Source organism: Glycine soja, chromosome 18 (genome assembly GCF_004193775.1).
Source record: "Glycine soja cultivar W05 chromosome 18, ASM419377v2, whole genome shotgun sequence".
NCBI classification, from domain to species: domain Eukaryota; kingdom Viridiplantae; phylum Streptophyta; class Magnoliopsida; order Fabales; family Fabaceae; genus Glycine; species Glycine soja.
In genome coordinates this window covers 24,838,153-24,855,028 of record NC_041019.1, presented here as the reverse complement: position 1 = coordinate 24,855,028, position 16,876 = coordinate 24,838,153, and the positions used below count along the sequence as shown (strand labels likewise).

General features: G+C 34.0%; 1 pseudogene; it reads right to left on the bottom strand.

Annotated features, from left to right (window-relative positions):
• Nucleotides 1-2,545: 2,545 nt before the first annotated feature.
• Nucleotides 2,546-8,562, bottom strand: LOC114397126 (annotated as a pseudogene).
• Between the last annotated feature and the right edge of the window lie 8,314 nt (nucleotides 8,563-16,876).

Sequence of the window (16,876 nt, the reverse complement as noted above, 5' to 3'; positions counted from 1 at the left end):
ACTAATCACTAAGCTTAAAAAAAATCTAGTTACGTTAAAAATCAAAACAAAATAAATGTTTATTTTATAAAAATAAAATTAATATAAGTAATATATTTTTATAAATTTTAAATTATAAAACAAATATTTACTAACAACCTTGACTAGAGCACATTATTATAAGGTGAGAATCTTTAATTAAATATCAATATTCATAAACCCTCGTTAAATAGTATTAATATTCTCGGGTAAAAAAAGTATTGAGTTAAAAGTATTTTTAGACCACTTATTATGTTGAATAAAAAAATTAATTAAATTTTATTATGAATTTTTATAATAAAAATATTTATACATAAATCAAATCATTTTGAACATAAACTTTGGGCCAATTTGAATAAACTTTTCCAAAAATACTCATAAAAGAAATAAAGTAAATTTCTCAATAAGTTAATTTGTAATGAAGTTCTTTGGTATAGATTGTCTAAGAAATAATTTGTAATTTATATATAAATTAATTTTAACTTATAAAAAATGTCATTTTTTTCTCAAGAAGTACTTTTGGTCATGCCCTCACACTCCAAAGAAAACAATAAATAAACATATTATTTTTTTTATTTCATATATATATATATAAGGAAGGATCAAATTATTTCGGTATAACTTTGACAACTATTACACCATTTTTATAACTAGATATAGAATATGATTTATTGATCCAACTGTTGAATTATATCTACATATTATCAAGATTGCTTGCATCAAATTTTGTCAAAGTTGAACAACAATAAGTATGTAATCAAATTATTCATATTTTAGTATATTTCAAATGATTTTGTATTAATATAAAATTTTGCATGTGTGATCTATGTGAAAGGAACTTTCAATCTAATGGTAAGTTTTGAGGAAATATTATCCAGTAATATGATCCCGTTGAAATGTCTCTCCCTATATATACACACACGAGAAGAGATCAAATTACACCAATGTAACTTTGATAACTATTACACTATTTTTATGACTTATATAGAATGTGATTTTTATTGATCTAACCGTTGAATTATGTCTACATGTTACTAAGATTGTTTGTGTCATGTTTTGTCAAAATTGAACAACAACAAAAAGGTAATTAAATGATCCATATTTTAATATATTTTGAAATGTATATATTACGTCAATTTTAATCTATATGAACGAGGTAGCAAATGGTTTTGAATTAATATGATATTTTGCATTTATGATCTATGTGAAAGGAACTTTCAATCTAACGATAAATTTTAAGAAAACAATATCTAATTGAAAGTTATAGAATGGTGTAATAGTTGTCAAAGTTACACCGATATAATTTGATCTCTTATATATATGTGTGTGTCTATTTTTGCTTTCATTGCTCCACTCTATTTTCACTGTCGAAAAGTTAATGCAAACAACCTACGAAGTAATAAATTTTCCTTCATTTACCACTCTACTTTCGTGTTAAGTTTATTTTTCCCTTATACTTTTATTTATTTATTCAATGTGCGTTGGATGGGCATTGATAAAATTAATTTTGAATAGAATTGATTTTGATTAAAATTGATTTTGAAGTTATGTGATTTATGTTTTAATGTTTTATTATAAAATCAACTTAGAAGTAAAATTTAATACAAAATTTTAGATCTAATACAAAAGTTACTCAAAGTTGCTTTAACCTAGAATCAATTCTAGACGCATAATAAATTCTGCATTATTTTCTAACGTGAAATCAAACATGTGAAAATGTATTCAAAATCAATTATAGACTCAAAATTGATTCCCCAACATCAAACAAAATACATACTCAACAAAGGTCCCATATTGAGGGTGATTCCAAGTTTCCAATGTACATGAAAAGTCTTATTCTCTAAGAAATGAGGAGAGTCCCTTCTTCAACCTATTACATACCTTATTGTTCCTTTTTGTTTTGTAAATTTCTTGTTTCAGTTCAATGCCATAAAATCTTCACCATAAGTTAAATAAAAGGCTTTTAGCATATAGGAGAGGCGTCACTGCGCTTCCTGATGGAGTTCAATAAGATTTTATTAGTCATTGTAACTCAATTGTAGCTGTATTTTTTTTTAATTATTCTGAATCAATTTAATTATTTTTTATTCTAAATTTCTAATTGTCCTATAATAATCATGGAGAGATTGCAAAATAAGAATTAAGACAATAATAAGTCCTTCGGGGTATATACACCTTGAATGATATCAATAGAAAAACATAAGAATCTTACACATTGAAAGCCTTTCACTTCCTTCACAAGATTTCATTCATAGGAAGTTTGGTACTTAAAAGGCAACATATCTAACACAAAACAAGGATTTGTTGATATATATTATGAAAAGGGCTCAAAATACAAAGTGAAAATTGGAGCCTACATTTGGTAATACTTTCTAACTATTTATAGACAAGCACAAAATGAATTGCTTCCCTTCAAGTAAAAAGGCACACTCAAATCTCAATGCACTATCCAATGAAACCAATATATGAATTTTGAAGAAGATGATAAAAATTGAAGAAATGTAGCACAAACATTTTACACACGTCTTTATCCTCTAAAACCACGGTATTTCCTTTGCATTCCAGGGGTCATGCAGGAGAAGATTGATTGTTTTTGCTTCTTTGTTTTGACACCAAAGATGAATGACTTGAGAGGAACCGAGTTCTGGGAATCTGAAGATCTCTAGCTTTTCTTAGAATTTGAGAGCCCAAATTGCTCATTCATATTCACAAGACCCTTCTCACCATCAAGTTAGAGAGTTGTTGATCTAGACCTGCTTGCAGTTCATTAGCAACTTTGTTGTTCTCTTACTTCATGTTCAAAACCTCATCTTGGAACTTGGCTGCTTGATAGCTGGTGAACTTGAAGTCATCATCTTCAGCACTGGCTTTCAGTGCCATAGTTATCTCTTATTGGATTTCACACAAGGAAGAGAATCTACATTGAAGTTCTTCCTTCAACAATGCACTATTTTCCAACCACATTGTTAGCTTATTTAGAATCTCTGCATGGTTCTTATAAAGTGGTCTTGCATCTTATTTCAACGAATATTTTGCGCTACTACTGCCTTTTGATGATTTCCATTTTTCCACAATTCTTGATACCTTAATCGACAAATCTTTTATAGTGGTTTCAAATTTTTGTATCCCAGTAAAAAAAAAAGTACTGAATTTCGTCCAGAAGTCTAGGTTCTCCTCTAGAAGTTCATCAATGCTCATCCATAACTTCTCTTCAATGGCTAATGTTGTACATTCAAGTTCTTCAACTTTTAAAAATTCCTCAATGTCATGTTGCTCCAGTGGTGCCAGCTGCACTAAAGTTAACTCTCCCAAATCCTCCATTCCATTCAAGCTTTTCTGCAGGACGCCTAGTTTCTGATGTAGGAGTCTAATTTCTTCATCTTTCAAGGCATTAGTAGTCTTCAGTTCTTTCAATTGCAAAGATGACTCAAAGAGGGTATGTTGATTTTTCTTCTATATTTCAGCTAGTCTGATCTTCATATCATTGTAATTGTGAAGATAATTATGTAAAGTTTCAAGCCAAAAGATAAGGTGCATGCACATTGGGAATTGAATTTTTATTACTATGGTTTAGGTGGCTTAAATGCAAAGTGGAAGATTGCATTTTACTAGATGAACCTTAGTTGAATGGATGCATTGGAAGTTGTTTTTTATTCAAATTCCAAGAGAGCTTATTTATTATAGTTGGTGGCAATCTTCACTATAAATAGAAAAGAGAATTAGTGGAGAAACACAACACATGAAGAGAGTGTGTGTGTGTGTGAGAAGAGAGATTGTGAAACAAAGTCACTTTGTTGAGAGAAAAGTGTCTTTGTGTGAGAGTGTTATCATTTCTTGTAACCATTGAGTGGGATACTCAGGTTTGTAGAATGATACACAATTTGGCGTGGGTTACAATCTTGTAATCATTTTTGTAATAGTGAAATACTTTTTGAGTTGATTCCATGGACATAGGCAAGAGGTGCCGAACCACGATAAATTCTTGTGTTTGTTATTATTTTTCCTATGGTGTAATCTTTGTGTGTGTTCTCATGATCTTTCGTGGGTGTGGGTAATTTTATTTGTGGGAGTGTTGATTATCCAACAGTGGTATCAGAGCTATGGTCGGGAGCACACAAAAGTTTGAGATATCATTGTTTGACAGAAAAATAAATTTTATGATTTGGCAGAGTACTATTCAAGACCTTTTGGTGCAGTAAGGTCTTGATCAGGTGTTAGAAGATGAAAGACCGACTTCTATAAATGAAACCGAGTAGACTAAGATCCAAAGGAGGGCTATAAGCTCGATTCGGTTTGCCCTTGCTCCCGAGATAAAACACAACGTGTTAAAGGAGACAACACCGAAGGCCTTATGGGAGAAGCTTGAGCATCAAAATTGGTAACCAATCGCCTTTGTTTGAAGATGGAGTTGTATAAACTCAAAATAGAGATGGAAGGAGATCTCCATGACCACATCAACAAGTTCAATCGACTAGTAAGTCAACTGTTGAATGCAGATGATAAACTCTCTGATGAGGAGCAGGCGTTGTTGTTGTTGGCCTCACTACCAAGGTCCTTCAAAGCTTTGGTTCAAACGTTGCTTGTGGGAAGATCAACTTTGAATTTGGATGAGGTGATTTCCTCTCTTACAGAAAATGAGAGAATGATGAGAATTGAAAATGTTGATGATGAACACAATGAAATAGTTATGGTGGAATCTGAGCGAGGGAGGAATCATTCAAAGAAACATGATGATCCAAGAGGAAGGTCAAAATCGCAATCGCGTCCACGACGAGATATGAGTAACATTCAATGTTACTATTATGGTGAGAATGGTCATGTGCAACTGAGGTGTACACAAATGAAAGAGGACTTGAAGAAATTAAGAGACATGAACAAAGATGGTGCCAACTCCCAAGCTAATGTAGTAAAAAGTGTTGAAGATGAAGATGATGTGTTTTTGACAACAAATTATGAGGTTGCTAAAACAAAATGGGTGATGGATTCTGCTGCCTCAAAGCACATTTGTAGAGATCGATAGATGTTTGATACTTTGAAAACCGATGGAGAATTTGACCATTTCAAGTTAGGGAATGGTGGAAAAATGAAGGTTGAAGGCATAAGGAGTGTGAGGATGAAGCTCCATGATGGTGCTATTTGAACTTTCTCAAATGTGAGGTTTGTACCTTCTGTTGTTGTCAATATGATTTCTATGAGGGAGATGACATCACAAGGGTACAAATATGTTGGTTCAAAGTGAGGATACAAAGTGTACAAGGGGAGACACTTGGGGTTGCGAGGACAGAAAAATCAAGGTAACCTTTGATATTTAGATGGTCAAGTCTTGAAGAGGAACCATGATAGCAAAGTGAAGAAGAAAGTGAAGTTTTCTAATGTTATGGAAGTGTTAAGAGATACTTCCGTTGGAGGGGGAGTTTGTTCACTCTCAAATTAATTGAAGGATATTTCTCTTTTGGCTTGAGGGGGAGAATTGTAGAGTTTCAAGCCAAAAGACAAGGTGCATGCACATTGGGAATTGAATTTCTATTACTAAGGTTTAGGCGACTTAAATGCAAAGTGGAAGATTGCATTTTACTAGATGAACCTTAGTTGAATGGATGCATTGGAAGTTGTTTTGTTTCAATTTTCAAGAGAGCTTATTTATTATAGTTGGTGGAAATCTTCACTATAAATAGATAAGAGAATTAGTGGAGAAACACAACACATGAAGAGAGAGTGTGTGTGAGAAGAGAAATTGTGAAACAAAGTCACTTTGTTGAGAGAAAAGTGTCTTTGTGTGAGAGTGTTATCATTTCTTGTAACTATTGAATGGGGTACTCGGGTTTGTAGAGTGATATACTATTTGGGGTGGGTTATAATCTTGTAATCATTTTTAGGATAGTGAAATACTTTTTGAGTCGGTTCCGTGGACGTAGGCAAGAGGTGTCGAACCTTGGTAAATTCTTGCGTTTGTTATTATTTTTCCTATTGTGTAATCTTTGTGTGTGTTCTTACGATCCTTCGTGGGTGTGAATAATTTTATTTGTGGGAGTGTTGATTACCCAACAGTGATATCAAAGCGTTAATTTCCCAACACATTAGTATACTATGACAACAAAGCCTTTTCCCTATCCTTCACTCCATTTAACGATTGCTGCCAATCAAATTCATCTTCTTTTATCACTCTATGCTCCTAGGATTCACCTTGGCTGATCTAATTTCCAATAATAGTTTTCGAAGCATCTGTTGATTCTATAATGTCACAATACTTAGAATCTGGAGACTTTTATCTTTCTTTCAAGTTTCAACTCTATTGTAGATTTGTTTTCCTCTAGGGTTTCCTCTTTCATTTCTAGTGAATTGGTGGCCTTGACATCATTTTCTTGTGAACCTGTGACATTAGGCTTGCTTCCTAGAATTACGCCGTCTTTTGCCACTTCTGCAACCTTAAGCTCCTTATTTAAATTTACAGTATCTTTTAGAGCTACATTGACCTTATGCTCTTCATTGGACTTTTCATCATTCAATAAGGCATTGTCTTGATTCAATGCATCTTGTCCTTTGGGATCATGTTCAGATTCATCTTCTCTTGATGAGTTTCTTTCCATTAGTGATATTTCCCCGACCAAATTTGGCTTCACCTTTTGGACTTTCTCCGAGAAATGATCAAGATTACAATGTGCTTCAGAGAAATGGGTTTGGAGGTTAGTATTCTGGTCTTCAACAATTTGGTTTAGATCCTGTACCTCACACAGCTTATCATCCATTTCTCTCAATTGCTCCTTCAATTTAGCTTTATCATTGATAAAGCCTTCCTTATCACCTTCTAGAGTTTGAACCACGGTATGAAGTTCATCAGTTTCTACTTTTAATCTCTTTACAAGAGCTGTCTGAGAAGAAACTGTAGTTTCTAAGCTGATAACTTTGTTCACAAGTGAATCAATCTTTTCCGCCATATCTTTCACAGTTAGAGTTGAATATGATACATCCTCAAAGTGTTCTTTTATTTTTCTCCTGCAATTGCTGCAACTCCTGTCTCTGTTGATTCAAATTGTCCACATCTACATCCAAGTCCTTGGTTCCAGCTATTTCTTTTACACCTCTTTTGGCCCTTGGATCTTTGGAATTAGTTTGATCATAATGGAACTCATTCATGAGAGAAATTAACTTTTCCCTTGCTTCCGTTACCCTTTTGGTCTCAATTTTGGTCTCATCAAGTGAAATAGCTTGTTTCAGTTCCAACTACAATAATGTCTCTTGGCATGACTTAAGAGCCGCTGCGGCCATCAAACATCGGGCTTCCTCGTCATCCATAACAACACCTTCTCCAAGTTCATCTTGCAAATTGGACACTTTCTCTTGTAATCCTTGGATCTGCTGCTCAGTATCCCAGTGCCTGGTAATAGCATTATCATAAGTACTCTTCACAAACTCTTTCGCAGTTTGTAATTCCAGAATCTTTATATGCAGCTTGTCAACCTCTGTAAGCGCCTCCTTTCTACTCAATCCAGATTTTTGAACTTTATTAGCTCCAGCTGTGGATGCTACCTTCTTGGGATTGAGTTTCTTTGTGGCTGTTATGACACTTTTTAAATCTCTAAGTGGAGGCTTTAGAACCTTTGGAATATTTGGTTTGTACCCTTCTGGCATTTTTATTGGGGTTTTCGCCCTATGTGAATCCTGGTCATCATCATCCATATAAGGGACTTGATCTGGGCACACAGAAGCAATGGTGTTGTTGGCATTTTGCAACTCAGTTGATATGTGATCATACCTATCAGCTAAAGAATGGTATGCCCTAAATGATTCTTCCACAAAGTTTATCAGCTCTAGTCTCCTTTTGTAATACATTTCTGCTCTCTTGGCAAATGAGTCTCCCTCTTCCTCTAGGAGCTTTAAAACAGTGTGCACCTTTTCCTCCATATCTGCAGTTTTCCTTTTAGATTTTAGTATGACAAGTACACAGATATATTACATACCCTTTTAAGTGTGATGTGTTGATCATATAATGGCATTTAAGCCATTGCATGTTGCCAATTGTTGAAGAAAATTTTAATTTTAATTTTATAGTAAGCAAATGAATGTCCATCATCAAGCCATGATCACGAACCACATTGGCCACATCATCAATTGAATCTTCTGATTGCAGTCATATATGTATACCTATCTTTTTGCGCATGAGGAGAACATAATTTGAAGGTTTAATTCAATAATTAACAAATAGATCATCCAAATCTTTTATGTTTATTTATTCATGACTAATGAAAATAGAGCAAGGCCATTATAATCTCTCATATGAATATGCTACAAAAATTCCATGCTCAAAGTATCAAACGATGTGGCACTAACTAGCAGATAATGTGGTATTAAGATCAAATCAAACAATTAAGTTAAATCATGAATTTTGGAAAGTTGAATTAAAACAATATCCACCCCTTGTTTGAATGCAAGCAAGATGGGAAAAAGCTGACCTTGGAGGTTTTGTTCCATCCATTTTGATTGCTTTGTTCTGATATGGCTAGCCCACCACCATGAATATGCATTGCTTGCAATTCTCTGTAACATGTTGGTTGTTCCTTCTTCTTATTCTTGTTATTCCTTTCCCCTTATAATTGATGTTGGGATAAAAAAAATGAGAATAGAAAGCATGCAAACCTTGTGTGTATATCCCTATCATAAGAAGACCAAGATAAAAGAAAAAAAATGAAAAAAAAAGTTTGATTCAACAATGAGAAAGTGATTTTATGATGTGTGTGAGAAAAGGGATAACATGGAAACGAATAAGTTCTAATTATAGGTGTTGGTTCTACTACCTTTTCTTCTACCTGTAAAACCTGCACAAGATCAAAAGAAAAACAGAAAACACAACAAAACAAGCAACCAAGGATCTACAACAGATTTAACGTGGTTCAGCAATGTGCCTACATCCACGAGAAATGGCAGCTCATCATCATCACATTGATCGTGAAAAATTACAAGTTCAATACAAGCAGCAGCTAGCTAGATCTCTCTCGGTTTCTCTTTTGCAAAACCTCTCTCAATCTCATAGCTCTCTTTTTTTGTTAAACTCTCTCTCTGTTTTTCTGCAAAAAAACTCTCTGAATTACATGATCAAGAGTATGTATATACTCTAGCTGCTAGCTCTAGGCACAAAGGCTATACTTTGGTGCCAAGACCAATTCAGTTATGACAACTGAATTCAGTTATGACAACACCACTAGAATCCTTCCCATTTGTGCCTTTAGTGATTTTGAGTTACATACCACAAATCTACACCTTGACTCCAAATCAGCAAGTGTCTATCTTGTGATTCAGGGCTGCACTTCTACTAAACTTCCTTAGGCATCTTCAAAATTAATCAAGTCAAGGCAGTGCTTGAACTTAACACTGGATAGGAACTTTGTGAACATATCAACAGGGTTTTCTTCTGTTAAAACCTTCTCCACCTTTACCTTTTCAGATTCAATCACATCTCTGATGAAGTGTAGTTTCACATCTATGTGCTTTGTCCTCTCATGGTAAATTTGGTGATTTGCTAATGGCACTTTGACTGTCACAGTAAATTGTGACACAAGGTTGTGCTATTCCAAGTTCATATACCATTCCTTTTAGCCAAATTGCTTCCTTCACTCCTTCAGCTAGGGCCATGTACTCTGCTTCAGTTGTTGAAAGAGCAACAACTGATAGTTGATTTGCTTTCCAACTGATTGTTGCTCCAAACAAAGTAAACACATATCCAGTTAAGGACTTTCTTGTGTCTACATTTCCTGCAAAATCTGCATCTACATAGCCTGTGATTGCTACCTCATGTGCTATCTTCTTATACCTTAATCCAACTTTCAAAGATCCATTTAGATACCTCAATGTCCATTTCAAAGCTTCCCAGTGTGCATGATCAGGATCTCCCATGAACCTGCTTATTATGCTTACTGCATGAGCCAAGTCAGGTCTGCTGCAAACCATTCCATGCATTATGCTTCCAACACCACTTGCATAGGGTGTTTAATTCATTTTAGACCTATCTTTAGTTGTCTCTGGTGCTTGAGTAACAGATAAATTTGTATGATGGCCAAGTGGTGTGCTAACAGGTTTACTTTGATGCACCCTAAACCTTTCCTCCACTTTCTTGAGGTAATTGTTTTGGGACAAGAATAGTTCACCCTTTGCTCAATCCCTATGAATATCAATCCCGAGTATCCTTCTAGCTGACCCTAGATCTTTCATCTCAAATTCTGTGTTCAGGCTTTCTTTGGGTTGCCTAATCTCTTCCTTGTCAGCACTTGCTATGAGGATGCCATCCACATACATGAGAAGGTAGAGAACACATACTTTCTTCCTTTTCAGGATATATACACAGTTGTTATATCTGTTTCTAATGAAGCAATACCTGACAAGAACTCATCAAATTTCAGATACCACATTCGAGGGCTTTGCTTCAGTCCATACAAAGATTTTTTCAACAAACACACCTTGTTCTCCCCTTCTTCAAAACCTTCAAGTTGGTTCATGTAGATGGTTTCCTTTAGATTTCCATGGAGAAAAGCAGTTTTAACATCTAGCTGTTCAAGTTCCAAATCATACTGATTTACCAGACCAAGTATGATTTTTATCGAACAATGCTTCACAACTGATGAAAAAATCTCATTGTAATCAATTCCTTCAACCTGTGTAAAGCCTTTTGCTACCAATCTTGCCTTGAATCTAGGCCTTTCTACTTCTGGAATAACTTTTTTCTTCTTGAAAATCCACTTACATCCAACAACTTTCTGCTTCTTGGGTTGATCCACAAGTATCTAGGCCTTGTTCTTTCTCAAGGATTCCATTTCTTCACTCATTGCCTGAAGCCACAGCTGAGTGTCTTCTCCTTCAATTGCTTCCCTCTAGGTCTTTGGCTTTGAATTTTGAATCTCCTCAGCAACATTCAAGGCATAGCAGATAATATCAGCATAACCATACCTCTTTGTAGGCTTTGTCACCATTTTTGCTCTATCTCTAGCCAATTGATAATTGGATAAGTCATGCTGAGTAGCCAGCTCTTCATTATCTCCAGTTTCTGCTTAATTAGTGTGATCAATAGCATCTCCACTGCCATGATCTAAAATCTCAGAATGCTCCACCTCAAATTTGGTACTCTCACTACTTGAGTTGTTATCCTTCTACTTTTTTCTTAGCATTGTCATTCTGCTATCATCAAAGGTTACATCCCTACTGATGATGCATCTTGTCTCACCAGGTTCCAATTTCCACAGCTTGTACCCTTTAACTACTTCAGGATAGCCAATGAACACACATTTTATAGCCCTTGAATCCAGTTTTCCTTGTTTAAGATGAGCAAAGACCAGTGATCCAAACACCTTCAATCCTGAGTAATTAGGTGGTTCACCACTCCAAGCTTCCATTGGTGTCTTGAAGTCTAAAGCCGATGAAGGACATCTGTTAATCACATAGGCTATTGTGTTTGCAGCTTCTCCCCAAAAGGTCTTTGGCAGTCCAGCACTTAGCGGCATGCACCTCACTCTTTCCAAAATGGTCATATTCATTCTTTCTACTAATCCATTCTGCTATGGTGTGTGAGGGACTATTTTGTGCCTTTTGATACCTGATTTTCTGCAAAACTCATTGAATTGCTCTGAAACAAACTCCATGCCATTTTCAGTCCTTAAAACTTTTAGTTTTGTACCAAGTTGATTTCCAATAAGAGTATGTCACTCTCTGAATTTTTTAAAAGCTTCTAATTTGTTTTTCAAAACATACAGCCATACTCTTCATGAGAATCATCTATGATGATGAGAAAGCATGAGCTTCCACCATGAGTTTTCACTCTAGATGGTCCCCATAAATCAGAATGAACATACTCAAAAGGCCTAGATGAAACATGAATACTAGTGCCAAAGCTTATTCTATGTGATTTAGCAAGCACACAATGATCACAAAATTCAAGTTTATCTAGTTTATCACCACCTAACAGATTTTGTTTCTCAAGTTCATGTAATCCCCTTTCACTAACATGACCTAATCTCAAATGCCAAAGTTTTGTTTTATCAATCAATGTATTACTAGCTACTGATGCATGTCCAATAATAGTGGAACCTTCAAGAATAAACAAGCCACTACTTTCATTCTTGTTACCCTTGGCAATGACTAAAGATCCATTTGAAACCTTAAGAACACCATTCAAAGTTCTAGTTGAATATCCTAGATCATCAAACATGTTTATGGAAATAAGATTTCTTTTGAGTTCTGGAATGTACCTTACATTTTTTAGTAGATACTCTCTATTATCAAACATCTCCAGTCTCACAGTTCCAATGCCTTGTACCTTGCAAGGGTGGTTGTCTCCTAGCAGTACAGTTCCTGCTGGTTTTAGTTCCAAGGTTTCAAAATAGTCCTTTCTCGGGTTGCTGTGATATGAGCATCCAGAATCCATAATCCATTCTGTTTGTGTTTTGGTATTTGAAGCTACTAAAGCACCTGCTCTCTCATAACCTTCAGAGGTTTCAACTATGCCAGTAGAGTCCATATATCCCTTTTTAGTCTTGTTTAGGCAGTCCTTTTTGAAATGACCAGTTTTGTGACAATTGAAGCATTTGAACTTTGTTTTCTGGCCATTCTTTGAATCCCTTGACCTTGATCTGGACTTCTTTCCTCTTGGTCCCTTCTTTTCACTCCTCCCCCTTGAAATATTCAGGCTTTCACCATTATCCTCAGATTTGGAGTCTTGCTATTTTTGCATCTCTTTGGTCCTTATTGAGGTTTGGACTTCTTCTAGGATAATGTCTTGATCTTTGCCATAAAGGATTGCATCCTTAAAATGTTCAAAGGATTTTGGTAAGGAATTTAGAAGCAAAAGAGTTTTATCCTCCTCTTCAAGCTTTACTTCAATATTTTCCAAATCATCAAGGATCTTATTGAAATCAACCAATTGCTCAGTGACTGTTCTTAATTCTGTCATCTTGAAGGTGTATAGTTGTTGCTTCAAGCATAGCCGATTTGCAAGAGACTTTGTCATATACAAGGATTCCAGTTTCAACCACATTGAGGTTGTTGTCCTTTCTCTTGCAACTTCTCTTAAAGCTTTATTTCCAAGGCATAGTATGATTGCACTTCTGGCTCTATCAATCATTTCTTATTTCTCCTTTGAGCTTAGAGATTCAGACATCCTTTCTTCTTCTTTAAGAGCTTCTACACAGCCATGTTGAATCAAGATTGCTTCCATCTTGATCCTCCATAACCCGAAGTCATTTTCCCCTGAGAACTTCTCAATATCATACTTTGTTGTTCCCATTTTTATTGATCTTGATGTTCCCATAGACGGCGCCACTTGTTGGTTCTACTACCTTTTCTTCTACCTGTAGAACCTGCACAAGATCAAATGAAAAACAGAAAACACAGCAAAGCAAGCAACCAAGGATCTACACCAAATTTAACGTGGTTCAGCAATGTGCCTACATCCACGAGAAATGGCAACACATCATCATCACATTGATCATGAAAAATTACAAGTTCAATACAAGCAGCAGCTAGCTAGATCTCTCTCAGTTTCTCTTTTGCAAAACCTCTCTCAATCTCCTAACTCTCTTTTTTTGTTGAACTCTCTCTGTGTTTTTCTGCAAAAAAAACTCTCTGAATTACATGTTCAAGAGTATGTATATACTCTAGCTGCTAGCTCTAAGAATAAAGGCTATACTTTGGTGCCAAGACCAATTCAGTTATGACAACTGAATTCAATTATGACAGCACCACTAGAATCCTTCCCATTTGTGCCTTTAGTGATTTTGAGTCACATACCACAATAGGATCATAGAGGGGAGGAAACTTCGCCCGAACTTAATGTCCTAACCCTCCTTTTTTTCTAAAAAGCATAGCCAATGACCTATGTGCACGTGTCACTCTCATGCTCTTCCAACGGAGCAATACCTACCACTTCTTTTGCTTTGTAAGCCAGCTCATGTACTTTAAGTTCTAATTTTTTTTAATTTAAAAAATTACAAATAAAAATATCTAATTCATGTAAGATTTAAAAAAATGTAACAAATTAATTTAAGAAAACTAAAATTAAAATCAATTACTATATATTACTCAGATCTTGTGTAGATTGTTAACTCTGGTATTTGTCCCTTGTGTCACCAATATGCTTCTTTAATCTTGCAGATTTTGGAGTACATGAATTGGAAGTGGATTGTCCAAGTTCAGTTTGTTAATAGAGAAGCAAACTCAGTTGCTCATTTTGGACTACATGAATTGGAAGTGGATTGTCCAAGTCCAAGGGGATTTTGGAGTTAGTAAGTTTGTTTCCTTTTGTAATTGGGATAGTCCATTCCCTAGTGTTGCTACCCTCCTTACGCTGAATAACCCCATGTAACTTTCTGTTGTTTTTATTTTCAATGGAGTAAAAAAAATATTAAAAGTTATCTGTTGACTATATGATAAGATAAGATAGAATAATTATTTATACTATTGTAATTCATTGTTTGTTGTGCTAATAGAACATAAGAATATTATCCTATATCTTTTCTTATCTTACTTAATTGGTCTAATGTATTTCTTATGAGTTAGGAATTTGATTAAATAAACCTTCTCTTTATCTATTTCTGAAATTCTACATACTATGTAATATTGATGAAGGTTAGTAATACTCTTTCTCATATTCTCTTCATGATTAATTGAAATTTATTGAAAATCATCAATTTCGATAGGTTATACTTCTCATTTAATGACTTTCTCTCTCAAGAAGCAAGACCCATGAGAGAGTGTCACTAATATGAAATTATATATCATTTATTATTCTAATATTTTTTAAAGAAAAAAAATCTAACCAATAATTATGTCAAATTTTGTCAAAATTGAACAACAAGAAAGTAATCAAATGCTCTATATTTTAGTATATTTAGAAATATTTATATTGCGTCAATTTTAATTTATATGAATGAGGTAGAAAATGATTTTAGATTAATATGTAATTTGATCCCCCCCCCCCCCTCCTCTCTATATATAATATGAATCATTGGATTATCATGTTGTTCAATTTTGAAAAAATTTAACACAAACGATCGTAATAATACATAGATATAATTCAATGGTTGGATTAATAAAAATTGCATTTTATATCAAGTTATAAAAATTGTGTAATAGTTGTCCAAGTTACATTGGTGTAATTTGATCCCTCCTCTCTATATATATTATAACTTTGATAACTATGATAATTATTACATCATTTTATAATTTTTAACTGCATAATGTTTTGTTAAAACTCACAATTAAATTGAACAACCTTTTTCACATAAATCACATATACAAAATTTTATATTAATCTAAAATCATTTACTATCTCGTTCATGTAGATTAAAATTGACGTAATATAAGCATTTCAAAATATACTAAAATATAGATCATTTGATTACCTTCTTGTTCAATTTTGACAAAATTTGACACAAACGATTTTAATAATATGTAAATATAATTCAACGGCTGGATCAATAAAAATCATATTGTATATCAAATTATAAAAATTGTGTAATAGTTGTCAAAATTACACCAGTATAATTTGATCTCTTCTCTTTTTAAAAAAAAAGTAATTGTATAAATAAAAATAATTTCATAACTTATTTAAAAAGTGATAACTGCTAAATATGAGTTATTTTTATAATAAAAATATATTGAAAATATCTTTGAAAATATTTATTTAGCAGTTATTTTTGGATTAAATGATAAGAATTGATATTTTTATTATTTATGCCTTGCAGATATGAAAAGCATGGATTAAAAGCAAAACAAATCCAAAAGTTATCAAAAATATAAATAAGGAAGATCTTTTGGCATCAGGTGGATTTGATTTTGATAACTACCAAATATGAGATATGAAAAGGATGGATTAAAAGCAAAACAAATCCAAAAGATATCAAAAATATAAATAAGGAAGATTATTTGGCATCAGGCTCAAGTCCACTCCAGCAGCTATAAAAAGGAAGTCAAGTCAAGGAGAAAACACACACCGAGTCTTAGAGCACTCTCACTACTACCTAAAGCCTGAGAATTCTTACTCTCTTCAACAACAAGCAAAGGATTTCATAAGAATATCATTGCTAGACATAGAATGATGGTTTTATGCCCATGCATTCATGCAAACATCTAGAATTCATACTTCATGCATTTTATTTGTCGATTCTTTGCAAAGGGATTTGGGAGATAGATAAATAACATAGACTTGTCATCGTGAGGAATCAGGGGCAAGTAAATGAACAGATTTGGGTAGAATAGAATCACCTAAACTGATAAAGAAAAATCATAAACTCATAAATCCTAGGCAAACAAGGCATGTTAGGTCCTAACATTCGCATTCCATTGAATTCTCTCTTTAATTATTATGCTTTTAATTCTTTTGCTTTTTATTTATAATTTACTATTATTGCCTTCTATTCTTTCTTCTACTCTTTTCTTTTATTATTTTTCCCTTATAAATTGAAAAGTATCCAAGATAAGTGCAACACAAAATCTGTGTGGAATCGACACTCGGACTTCCGAGTACTTTACTACTTGTGACAAATTTGGTACACTTGCCAACGAGTTAACAAGTTTTTGGCGCTGTTGCCGAGGATTTTGTCTTCGTACTTGGTTGCCATACCTTTTCAATTTGTAAGCAATTCTTTATTTTGCACTTTTTCTTTCCCACTCTCTTTTCTACTCTTTCTTCCATAATTTGCACGGGTAGTGCTTGTTTTTTTGTATGCAAGGTAGAACTGCAAATGGAGATATAGTCCCTATCAACTAGGAAATTGAAGCCACTTGCAGGCATAACAACACTGCAAGAAGAAGAAGGAAGCAAGAAGCACCAGAAAGCGATCACACCTCACCTACCCCTTCTCCACAAATCCATATTCAA